Source organism: Onychomys torridus, chromosome 13 (assembly GCF_903995425.1).
Source record: "Onychomys torridus chromosome 13, mOncTor1.1, whole genome shotgun sequence".
Lineage (NCBI taxonomy): Eukaryota > Metazoa > Chordata > Mammalia > Rodentia > Cricetidae > Onychomys > Onychomys torridus.
In genome coordinates, this window is record NC_050455.1 from 44,728,615 (window position 1) to 44,741,520 (window position 12,906).

Sequence of the window (12,906 nt, forward strand, 5' to 3'; positions counted from 1 at the left end):
TAAGGATTATTCCATAGCCATGACAGGATCTCACATAGCCCTGGCTGGTCTTGAACTCATTATGTAGCCATAAAATGACCTTGAACTTCTGATCTTTCTGCCCTCTGTCTCCCAGATATTGGGATTACAGGCACGTGTTACTACCATTCCTGGTTCATACAGTCCTGTCTCTCAAACCCAGGGATTCATTTATGTTAGGCAAGCACTCTACCAACTGAGCCACATCTTCAGCTTCTACAAGTTCCTTCTACAGAGAGAATCCGTTTCTGTTTAAGAACTGCTGGGACTGCCTTCCTTTTATGGGTGGAAAATGCAGACAGAGCACCATGAAGGCCTCAGGCACACTTTGGGGAGTACAAGGTGGTGGAGAGCTGCCTGCCCACCCCAAAGAGCCACCACTGTACCACTTACATATTTTCACACCCAACTATGTGGTGACCACTTCTGGTATTTTGTGTTGCAGCTGAAGAAGAGCAAGTCATCAGGGGGAGATAGTGTACTGCCAGCAGGTGTTTTGAAGTAGTCGCTGTATGTGAAGAACTATGGCATCTGTACTACTACTATCACCGTGGCACACATAACGTGTACCACAAGTACTGGGGCCTGGCCAAGGCTGGCACCGTCACACAGTGCTCTCGAAACATGGTCCCCGGCACTGTGCTGGTGAGCCTTCCTCCATAAGAATTATGAAGATGGAAGAGACAGCAGTGGGCAAGTGTGGACAAATAGCTATCAAGTTCCATGACTCCAAGATCAAGTTCCCATTGCCCTACCCTGGACGCTTCACCACTGAGAAGCCCAATACCTTCTTCTAGACAGGGAGATCTACTGAATGAAACTCCAGAGTCAAAGAAGAAGAAAAAAAAAAAAAAAAGAGCCATGTGACCCCTCTGAAGTTAAGTTTGGTAAAGAACTATGCTTGTGAATAAAGCAGGTAGCCTGGCCCAAGTGGTGGCATTATGCTAGGATTTTGAATGTAAAACGTGACTTGCTGTTTATAGTCAGATTCTTATTTGTCTAGCTATAAATTGAAGAGAAAGATTTCACATATGAATACTCACCTCAGGCCCTCGACTCAATGGTTTTATTTATCTTTATATGTAATTTTTAGGTAGATCTTACTGTGGTTAAGACCAGAAGCCTTCCAAAGTAGCTAGGATGGCTTGTGTAGCTACCTTACCACCTCCACTTAGTCCTGAAAACACACTGAGAAATGTCACAGGAAACTTTGATGATGTTGCACCCATCAAGACCCATGGATCTTGCCAATGAACAACTCAGCTTGCATCAAATCAGGAAGTTGAGGCTCATGAGTGCCATTTCAAACAACTCAACACAAACAAAGTTTATTTGAGTAGCATAAATTTTGGTGAGGGACCCATAGCTTTGGGCACAGCTTGATGCAAATATGTCATGTTGCCAAGGCTCATCCCCTCCCTTTCCTACCTGTGGGCTCTTTTCCCTCAACTGTTTCCTGAATCCATAAGCAGCTTTTTTAATACAGTGGCAAAGATGACCCCTTGGAAGCTCTGGTTTTAACTGAAGGCCAAGCAAGAAAAGACCGTGTACCAACCACAAATTACAACCTCAAGGTCATAGTTTCTGGCGATCTTCATATCTAAATGGAGTGAACTAGGAGCCAAGCTAGTGTTGCCTAGTGATTAGGGAGCCAAAGTGAGGATTTCCAGCCATAGTGACCATAAGAGCACCATGGGACAAAGTATCCATTCAGTCTCCGCTATAATAAAATAGTTCATACTTTTAATGAGTGTAATTCCAAAATCCCTCTGTTTTGCCCAGTTTGCAGAAAGACGAACGTATTAGCGTGTGATAAGTACAAGAAAAGGAGAGTATTTGGAAACCCGATGCTGCAGATCCTACCCAGCGCTTCCAATCTCCTTTGAATCCTGTTAGAGCACCAATGCAATGAGATGCAGGCTAGCATAGTCCCCAGGCTCACTTCCCTTCAAGGGTTGAACTGTAATGGATCCATGTAACGTCACCTTTGCTGTCAGGACCCTGCGCAGAGTTTGTTTGTCTGCTTGTCTCTAAGTTTACTTGATCTATGTTCCCCCAACCAGGGCTATCTATGCCCCAGAACCCAGGGAGACACTGACCACCAAGCAAGTCAGACCCATCCTGCAAGTGATGAAAGCATTCAGTTTTGTAGACAGCAAGTAGGAAAGCTAGTAAGTAGGTCATTATCCTGACCACATCGACTTCTGCAGAAAAATCAGCAAAGCACACAGGAGGCAGCCCGGCCCAGCTTCAGAAGGAACCAAGTGTCCACGTATTGATCTTCTGTCCACCCGGGTCACAGGAATACCCGTGTACATTAAGTAAGGGAAGGACTAAAAATTACATTAATTCAAATGGCTAAATCAATATTTAACAACACAGTTAGTGGTAGTTGACCTTAAACGCACCCTTAATCAAACAAAGGTGAGCCGGGCCAGCCTCCAGCATATGCCATTCAGAAGTGAATTAATTCAGAAGTGATGCTGAGGAGTTCTGCCAATGCAGGTGCCTGGGCAGCTCACTCCAACTGCAAGAAGGTCATAGCTGCCCTCTTAACAAAGTCAGCTGGAATTTTCCTCATGTGGTGCCGGGTCTTCATCTGTCACCTCTCTCCTTGTCTCTGGACTTCAACGGCCTTGATCTCTGTATGCTTACAAGCCAGAAAAGGATTTCTGCAATGATTTCACCAGCAAATTATTAGTAAATTATCAGTGATAGCCCCGCACCCTCAAGCAGTGTCTTCATAAACAAGTGTAGATGTTACCCGTCGTCACCCAGCCTGCTGCTCCATAACACCTTTCACACAGGTTTGTACATAAGCATGTCGTCTGTACTGTGCTCATATTGAATATTACTGAGGTTAGTTCAGTTACATTAAAGTGAATGCAGAGAAGGGGGAAAAAATGAGGCAATCTCTTCAGGATGTCAGGGAAGCATTGCAGATGGGGTGTGCTCTCAGGCTCCCAGATGGGAGGCTGTTTGAAATTGCCTCGCTGCCCATAAAATACCTTAAGCTCAGCAGTGTTTTAGTTTTCACGACTAAGGAATTGATGGTAACTCCAAGAAAAAGGTCAGTGTAAGTATCTATTTCAATAGACTGTGGGGAGCAGCAGGCTCTGTGGAGTTCACCAAGAGCTCAGGAGAGTTTACAGGATTCAGTGACCTAAACATGCCAATGCCTCCAGTGCATTTCCTCTGCATCCCATTTTGATCATGAGAAAGGCTCTCCTGAAAGGCTTCCCTTTGATTTGTTATTGGGTTGTAGCTACTGTTCCTCTGCAGCCTTGCCTCTCTCAGGGCTGTCTGCTGGTTACCATGGTGATGGGGTTCAATGCATCCTAGGAGCTAAATCAGCACTCTGCCACATCCAAGCTGCTGGCAACAGAACTTCTGAGAATTGGGCAGCAAGTGTTAAGGTTGAATGTAAAAGCAATTGCTTGGAAATCTGATCATACACTTGAAGCTGATGGGAGACAGTCCATAGCAAAAGATCACAGTTTCTTTGTCATCCAGGTATGGAATAAATATCTGATCTCCCAGAGGGCTAACCATGAAAGCTCCAGGCAGGGAGAGAGAACTGGTAATACATCAGGCTCTTTAGCTAATACACAGACATAAAAGGAAGTTGTTTGTGACTTGAGATAGCCCCAAACAGCACAGTTTCTGGGAATTCCCTCTGCCCAGGGAATCCCACATACAAACCAGTAGGCCTGCTCTCCTCCTCACACAGCCTCAATCTAAATATTTACCGAGTTCGAGACACCCACACTGCAAATCACAGATGGCATGATGTTGGGTATGGAAAGTCTTTACACATTCTCCAATAAAAGCATTACAGCTAATAAGTTCCTTGAAAATTCTACAAATGCACAAACAATAAAATTATGAAAATGATCTCCATACACAATTGTACCAAAAGGAAAACTATTTTGAAATAGACGTAACAAAAGAAATAACAACAGAGGTGAGTCTGGGGAGATGGTTCAGTGTTTGTTAAAGTGCTTGTCACACAGCATGAGGACCAAAATTGGGATCCCCAAAACCCACATAAGGGCCAAGTACATATGGTAATTCCATCCTAGGAAGACAGAAACAGGGAATCCCCACAGGGAACTGGCTAACGAGACTAGTCATATCCCACATTGGTGATCTCTGGGCTTGAACAAGAGATTCATCTTCTCTAAATAAGGTGGAAGAGTGAGCAACCAAGGATGATTCCCAACATCAACCTCCAGCTCCCATCCATGCATACCAATACACATATGTGCCCATACATAGGCAAGCATGCCACACAAAAGGGGGCGGGTGAGAACAACAAGATCACTGAAGGAAACTAAAGGGTGCTACATGGGAGGATATCCACAGTCATATATAAGAAGGGTTAATGTCAAATTGAATGTCAGTTCTCCCAAGCTGATGAGTGCTGTGCCCACCAAAATCCTAGCTGCCTTTTAGAAAGAAATTGACAAGCTGATCTTAAAAACTATACGGAAATGCAAGGGACCCAAAAGAGCCTGAGCTAGAGATGCAGTTCAATTGGTAGGATGTTCTCCTACTATGTATGAGGCCCTGGGTTCAATTCTTACCACAGAAACTGGTATAGTGACAGAAAACTGTAATCTCAGCACTGGAGAGTTAGAGGTAGAAGAATCAAGAGTTCAAGGTTATCCTCGCCTGCATATCAGGTTCAAAGCTAGCCTGAGCTACGTGAGACCCTGCTTAAAAATAAATAAATAAATAAATAAATAAATAAATAAATAAATAAATAAATAAGAAAAATATTTATACTTTCAAATTACAAATAAACAGTACCAAAAAAGCTGCAATAATCAAGGAGGTGTAGTACCAAAATACTGACATTAGGACAGACATACAGACGTTACAGAATGACAGCTCAGAAGTAAATTCTTACTTTAGGGTTTATCGATATTTTTTAGAGAAGCTAAGTCAAATCAATGGGGTAAGTGTAGGCTCTTATTTCTTTTGAGGTAGGGGCAGTATCACTGTGTAGCCCTGACTGGCCTGGAACTGAAGACAAGGAGGCTGGCCTCACACACACTGCCTGTGCCTGCCTCCTGAACACTGGGATTAACGGTGGGCAGCACCATGCCCAGCAAGAACAGCCTTGTCAGTGGATCGTACTGGACCAAACAGACATCCATCTTATATTAAAAGTGAATTTGGACCCCTATTTTAAACATAGACAAAAATAATCCTAAGTAGTTCAAAGCCTAAACTAAGAATTTAAACTATACATTCTTAGGAGAAAATATCCTCCCCATCTCTCTGAATTGGGCAATGGTTTCTGTGAAATCATAATGAGAATGGAAAGGGGCAGAATAAGAGAAGATAAATTGGTTGCCCAAAGTAGGAACATTTATGCTTCAAAGGACCTCATTAAGAAGTGATCCAAGGAGCTGGAGAGATGGCTCAGAGGTCAGAAGCACTGGCTGTTCTTCCAGAGGTTCTGAGTTCAAATCCCAGCAAAAAAATATCCCAGCAACTACATGGTGGCTCACAACCATCTGTAGTGAGATCTGGTGCCCTCTTCCAGCCTGCAGGGATACATGCAGGCAGAACACGTAATAAATAAATCAAATAAATTTAATTTTTAAAAAGTGATCCAAGGAGCTGGAGAGATGGCTCAGTGGTTAAGAACACTGGCTGCTCTTCCAGAGGACTGGGGTTCAATTCCCAGCACCCCATGTGGCAGCTTACAACTATCTATAAAAGGGATCTGGCAGCCTCACACAGACATTCATGCAGGCAAAAGACCAATGCACACAAAGTTTTTTGTTTTTGTTTTTGTTTTTTTTTTTTTAAAGAAAGAAAGTGAAATAACAAGCTGGATGTAGTGACAAGTGTCTGTAACTCCAGAATTCAGAAGTCTGAAGCAGGAGGATGGCTAGTTTGAGATCAGCATGAGCTATGTATCAAGAGTCTATCTGAAAAAGGGAGAGCTGGAAATAAGTGAAAAGACAGCCTATAGATAGAATGGGAGAAAATATTTGCAATCACATGTCTAATAACTTGAATACTATAAAACTTTCCACACAGTGTAACACGAAGAAGACAAAACAGGTGAAAGATATAAATAGGAATTTCCTCAAAGATATGCAAATACTCAATAAAGACATAGCAAGAGGCTCGACATTGTTAGCTATGGGTGGGGGAGGGGGGCAAAAACCACAAGAATAGCCACAATCTAAAACAATAGCAAGTTTCATGGATCAAGTGGGGTAAGAGAAGCTTCATACATTGCCAGCAGGCCTGAAAAATACTGTAGTCAATTTGGACAACAGTTTGGCAATTTCTTAAAATGCTAACCATGCACTTAGCATGTGTTCCAGCAGCTCTACTTCTAGCAGAAGTGAATGTGTAAGACCATAAAAAAAAATTGTACACGAATGTCCATTGTAGTGTTATGTGCAAGTGCAAGGTAGAAATAGCACATGTCTGTGCAAGGTAGAAATAGCACATGTCTGCCTAATTGATGAACAGATAACCATAACTTGGCATATCCATATACTGGAATATTACTAGATAGGAAAGGATTGAACTTTAGTATGCTGCAATATAGGCAAACCTTTAAGACATCACACTAAATGAGACACTTCTAGAGTTTGGATCTGGAATAATCTCACTGGAAGGTGCTGGAAATGTTTAGTCATTCCAGGGCTTTATGTTCTATGTAATCTGTGCACTGCGTGGTCATGTAATTTGCACGCAATGTGATCATGCAATCTATGCCCACACATGGTGCAGTTCCAGAAGTCTATATGTGCATGTACAGGGGAATCCATAAAAAGCGGGTCACAGACTCCTCCCCTTCTCTCCCCACCCCCACTCCCTGCACATGTCTTCCACAGGCCTGATCACACTCTCTTCTGTCCCTTTGTTCTCCTAATAAAACTCTGGTAGTGGGTTTTGTCGTGCCTCGTGGCTTTTCTCACACAGTAACAGCACCGCTTAATGAATAACATTGCGCCGCCACATTAAAACCAACAGTATCTCAATGACGTCATTAAAGTCTAATGGACTTACAGTTACTCTTCAGTAACTACAGGGAACAAGATCAACTGGAAAATGCTAGTGCTGTTAGTTCTTCTCAGAGCACGCTGGGAATGCCAAGGGGGGAATTATTAAAGAAAGGTGTTTCTGCTTGTTTTCAACTCAAATATATTCAAATGCCAGAAACCACAAGGACTTCATTTCTGTTCAGCAGCTTAGAAATAGTTATTTTCTACCAACTTCTCATTTCTCTTGTACCTGAATAGTGTCCACATTTTTCTTTTATTTATTTTTTTTTGTTTTGTTTTTTGGGTTTTGTGTTTGTTTGTTTGTTTGTGACAGGATTTCTCGTGTAGTTTTGGAGCCTGTCCTGAATCTCTCTCTGTAGACCAGGCTGGCCTCGAACTCACAGAGATCCACCTGGCTCTGCCCCCCAAGTGCTGGGATTAAAGGTGTGCACCACCACCTTCAGACTTAATATCTACATCTTTAAGAAGAGAAACTGTTCCCTCTCTATTGACCTTTCAACACAAGATAATTGATGCATCTTTTGGGAGTCACTCAATCTAACTCGTTTAAAAGTGAGTTGTCAGTGACTTCTCTTGTAGTCATTTCCAAACAACAGCCTAACTTTGAGCAGGCTTCAATTTCAGAAAGAAACAATTAAACTGGAATACAAGTTTCTGAATCAAAAGACCTTTCTGTGTTGTCTTGCTGGGAGCATGAAAGTCCTTGTGCCCACATATCTCCCATGAAACCAAGAATGTTAAGCATGTAGGATTTTCCTTCCAAAGGGAAGGACTTATAATAAGTTTTTCCAGAAGGCTTGAAATTGGAGGTGATTAATAGCCTGGTGATCTGCATTATATGTTGGACCATGCCCTATCAAGCTCCCATAACCAGGACCAAAGGTGGTTTGTGATCTATATAACCTGGATATTACCTGTACATTCAAGGGCTCACCCAAGTTCCCACAATGAGGCCCAGAGATACCTAGTAGTCTCTATGACCCTTATATTATCTGTATAGCCAGGGGTTCCACAAAGCTCCCACAACCAGGACCAGAGGTGGCTAATAGCCCAAATGACTGAGACCAGACCAACTCCTTCTTTAGGCCCTTAAGCTAGTACAGGTAGCCTATTTCTAGAACTCACCTTCTTGGAAGACATGACATGTACTTTGAATTAAATTTCAATATAATTATTGCCTCTGTGCACTAGGAAGTGTGTTACACCAGGAAACATTTTCCAAATTATATTGTGTTTAAATATGCTGGCAATAAATCACCTGGCATCAGACGGTCTAGAAGTTTGATCCAGCCTAGCAGACTAAGTCAGGCTCAGTTGAGGCTTTCATTCTCACCTCTTAGTGGATCGTGTCTCTGTGACATCTGCAGGGACCCCTTATTGTCTAAATGAACTCTCATCTCACATCAGGAATCACAGGCTTGATTTCTTACAAGGTCCAAGCAAGGGGAGCTGGTGGAGTCTAAAAAAATAGGGAGCATGACCTGTATATGAAAGGGGAGGCTACTACTGGTCACAGCAGACAGTTACCCTGCAGAAGTGTCAGCCCAGAGCCATCGATTTAGTTTATAAGCTACCAATTCAGATATTTAAGTAAGAAACAACATTTAAAGAATGACAAATGTTATAAAGTACAAAAGTGATCAAAAGATACCTACAAATGCCAAAATCAACTATCTTTAATTTTGCATCTCTTGTATACACACACCACTGTTCTAGAAATAATTCATATACCTGTATCAATGCTAGTTCTTTTTCCTCCTCCTCCTCCTCCTCCTCCTCCTCCTCCTCCTTCTCCTCCTCCTCCTCCTTCTTTTTGGTTTTTTTGAGACAAGATTTTTCTGTGTGGCACTGGCAGTCCTGGAACTCACTTTGTAGACCAAGCTGGCCTGGAACTCACAGAGATCTGCCTGCCACTACCTGCCGAATGCTGGAATTAAAGGCATGTAGCACCATATCCTGCTTATTTTAGATCTTATTTTTAATATATGTATCCAGTATATATATGAAAACATATATTGGCATAAAAGTTCAAATAACATAGCTTTTAGTTTTTTATTCAGATCCTAAAAGAATAGTTGGAAGATATAAAGGTTAAAACAAAATAGAGACTGATAAGCAGTAACATGTCCATCATAGCATTAGTATTCATAATTAATAATTGTGGAAATGCCAAAATAGTTGTGATTAGTTGCATTTTATAAATCATAAAAACCAATGAATTTTATGGTACAAGAATATCATGCATTGCTGAATGAATAAAATCAGATACATAAACTCAATCTCTTTTTTTTTTTTTTTTTTTGAGCTGAGGATTGAACCCAGGGCCTTGTGCTTGCTAGGCAAGTGCTCTCCCACTGAGCTAAATCCCCAACCCCAATTTGTTCTCAATTACATGTACAGTTATATAGTTGTGTGTTGGGGATAATATGTGAGCAAGGGTGTGCACACAGGCCAGAGAAGGATGTCAAGTGTCTCTCTACTGTATTCTCTTGAGACAGGGTCTCTCCCTGAAACTGGAAGTTGTTATAGAATATTGTTTTAAGGTGTGTTACGTTTGTTAATGTTGCATTTGTTCAACTCTGTGAAGCTGTGTTACTATGCCTGCCTAAAGCACCTGATGGATGGGTTGGGGATTTAGCTCAGCGGTAGAGTGCCTGCCTAGCAAGCGCAAGGCCCTGGGTTCAATCCTCAGCTCAAAAAACAAACAAATAAACAAACAAACAAAAACCACCTGAATGGTCTACTAAAGAACTTAACAGCCAACAGCAAGGCAGGAGAAAGGATAGGCAGGGCTGGCAGGCAGAGAGGATAAATAGATGGAGAAATCTAGGAGGAGAGAAATCAAAGAAGTAACCAGAGAAGGAGGAGGACATCGGGACCAGCCACCCAGCTACACAGCAAGCCACAGAGTAAGAATAATACTTACAGAAGTAAGAGAACAGGAAAAGCTCAGAGGCCAAGGCAGACAGGACAATTTAAAGTTAAGGAAACCTGGCAAAAAAAACAAGCCAAGCTAAGGCCCAGCATTCATAATTAAGAATAAGCCTCTGTGAGTGAATTATTTGGGAGCTGAGTGGCAGGCCCCCAAAAGAGTGAAAAACCAACAACAACAGAAGTAGGCTGGTGGCAAGCAAGCCCTAGGGACCCTCCTGCCTCTGTCTCCCACTGCACTGGAATGACAAGCATCTGGCTTTTTATGTGAATGCTGGGGGTTTTGAATTTAGATTCTCATGTGTGCATAGCAAACACTCTTACCCACTGAGTCATCTCCCAGCTCCAATTACATACTTTTTAAAAAGTAGATGAAAGTTACATTAAATGTTGAAACATAGTCAAGGATTACTTATTGTAACCTTTTCCTAATTTATTTCCAGATTTCTTACAATTACAAGAACTAAAACTCAAAGACTACCACATTTTTTATCTTGCTAGTAATGATGTCTAAAATAATCAGAAATTATCATAATCATAATTTCACATTCATTAATAGACCTGGCTAACAGACAGTTGAAGAACTCATAAGGGTAATATGGTCATGTAAGTCATACACATAGACCATAGCCAGCATGTGAATTATGCATTTTTCCTTTATCACAATTATGTCAGTAACATAGTAACCCCTACTAGAACTTTTGTAAGGGAGGCCTTGGTCACTGGGAGTGGAAGTAGAAATAAGTTCATGCAAAATAAAAAAAAAAAAACAAAAAAAAAAAAACAGAATTTCACTAGAAAAACAGATCAAGGTCAGTAGGCCTCCAGAACCTTCAGCCTATAGCGTATTTTACAAACAAGACCCAACATTTGCCAAATAAACAGCCACCTCTGAAAGTCTGGTTATCCATTAAAAAAAAACAACAACAACAACACCGTGAGTGGCTATGTATAATCCAGAGGGTTATCATTTCACTTAACCAAGAAGTACCACTGTGATATGTAGCAGAATTGTTAGAAGGTCTTACTAATAAAATCAAACCCACAGCCAGGTATTGGGTTAAAGCTGGAAGATCAGAGAAGCACAACAAACCACAGCTTCCTCACCTCGCCAATTCCTCAGCTGATCCTGTTTCCTCAGACTGGAAGCCTCTGAGTCCTCATCCAAATAGATCTCAGCTAAACTGCTGCTCAAAAGCCTAAAAGCTTAACCAGCTCTACTTTCTGGTCCTCATGCCTTATATACCTTTCTGCTTTCTGCCATCACTTCCTGGGATTAAAGGCGTGAGTCACCATGCCTGGCTGTTTCCAGTGTGGCTTTAAACTCACAGAGATGTGGATGATCTCTGTCTCCCAAGTGATAGGATTAAAGGAATGTGTGCCACCATTTTCTGGCCTCTGTATCTAGTGGCTGTTCTGTTCTCTGACCCCAGATAAGTTTATTAGGGTCACACAATATTTGGGGGAACACAATATCACCACAGTGATATTCTAAATACAACTAAAAGTTACTAGCACCAAGAGACTTCAGCTTCTGCTAATGCTGCAGCATAAAGGCTAGTGGAGATTTTCCACAAAAAGCCAGATAATATTGTTTGCTTTGTAGGCCATATGGTCTCTGATATAACTACTCAGTTTTTTTAACCACAGAAACACGCTGTTGGGAAAAGGAAGAGCATGATTAGCAAGGGTGGGGATGGGACAAGGGAGGTAAGGGATGTGTGAGGATATGATCAAAATACAATGTGTACCTGAATGAAAATGTTGTAAGAAAATGCATTATGTATAAGTAATATATGCTAATAACATTTTTAAACCCTCAAAATATCTTTATACATGTATGCAACAATTATTACATATAAGGTTGTTTATATAACACAAAAAATCAAGCAAACAAACAAAAAAATCCCATGACTTATTCAAATAAACTACTTTATTTGAGATATTACTTATGCTAAAAAAATAAATAAGATGGACATTGCTGTATACTTATCATGCTGTATCTGCAGGAACAGGAGAGAGGCATCATGAATTTTATATGTGCACACACTTACTTCTGAGCACATTGCAGCCTCGTAGGCTTCCTAATTTACTAAAAACATTTTACTTCAATCTGTGTACCATAGCATTCACTTTCAAATCATGAATGCAAATAGGAACTTTTTCTTCAGTGCCAAGCTCTGTAGTTGAATCATATAATACCGTTCCCAACAAGGTCACCTAGTTCTTTCTTTCTTTTTTTTTTTTTTAAGTAACAGGGAAGTCCCAATAACTTTCATTCCACAGATGGAAAGAAAGCTGAGTGACAGCTAGAATTAATGGATTTCTATTTGCAGCACATGATGACACTTAGAAAATATTAATTTAACAAAGCCATTGGCAAAATTCTTCTGCTAGTGGAGCCAATAATATAGAAGCTGCTGATTGACTTTTCTATGGGTACCATAAAAAAAAGTTGCAATTGAAAAAGACCAAGATCAGTTCAGATGACTCATTTGATCTGGGAAAATTCTTCCTCCTTAGAGCAATAACAACATCACAGCTACACATACCTCCCAAAGCCACCAACTAGCAGGTCTCTGATTGTCTCTTGGTGGGTGAGACCTTCCGGTTTTCTAGTGGTCAGTGGTACCACTATGGCTCCTTGTGGCATTCACCACCCAGACAATATTAAGTTTCTGAAGAAAAGTTTAGTCTGTAGTTTTTTGTTACACCTATATTCCCATTCCCTGGAGCTCCTTGATGACTCAAGAGTTTGCTGCACAATTGCTCATGGCATTATCAGAGTACCACATGTAGATCTGTAGCATAAAAGGGACAACAAACAAACTCTCTGTCCAAGACCATCCAGAACCTCACCAAATGCACTTCCTGTCTTTCCAGCACCAGTTTCATGAACACCTGCTTCATAATTTCC

General features: G+C 41.2%; 1 pseudogene; it reads left to right on the forward strand.

Moving 5' to 3' along the window:
• The first annotated feature begins 326 nt into the window (after positions 1–326).
• Positions 327–815, forward strand: LOC118594536 (annotated as a pseudogene).
• Positions 816–12,906: the final 12,091 nt, after the last annotated feature.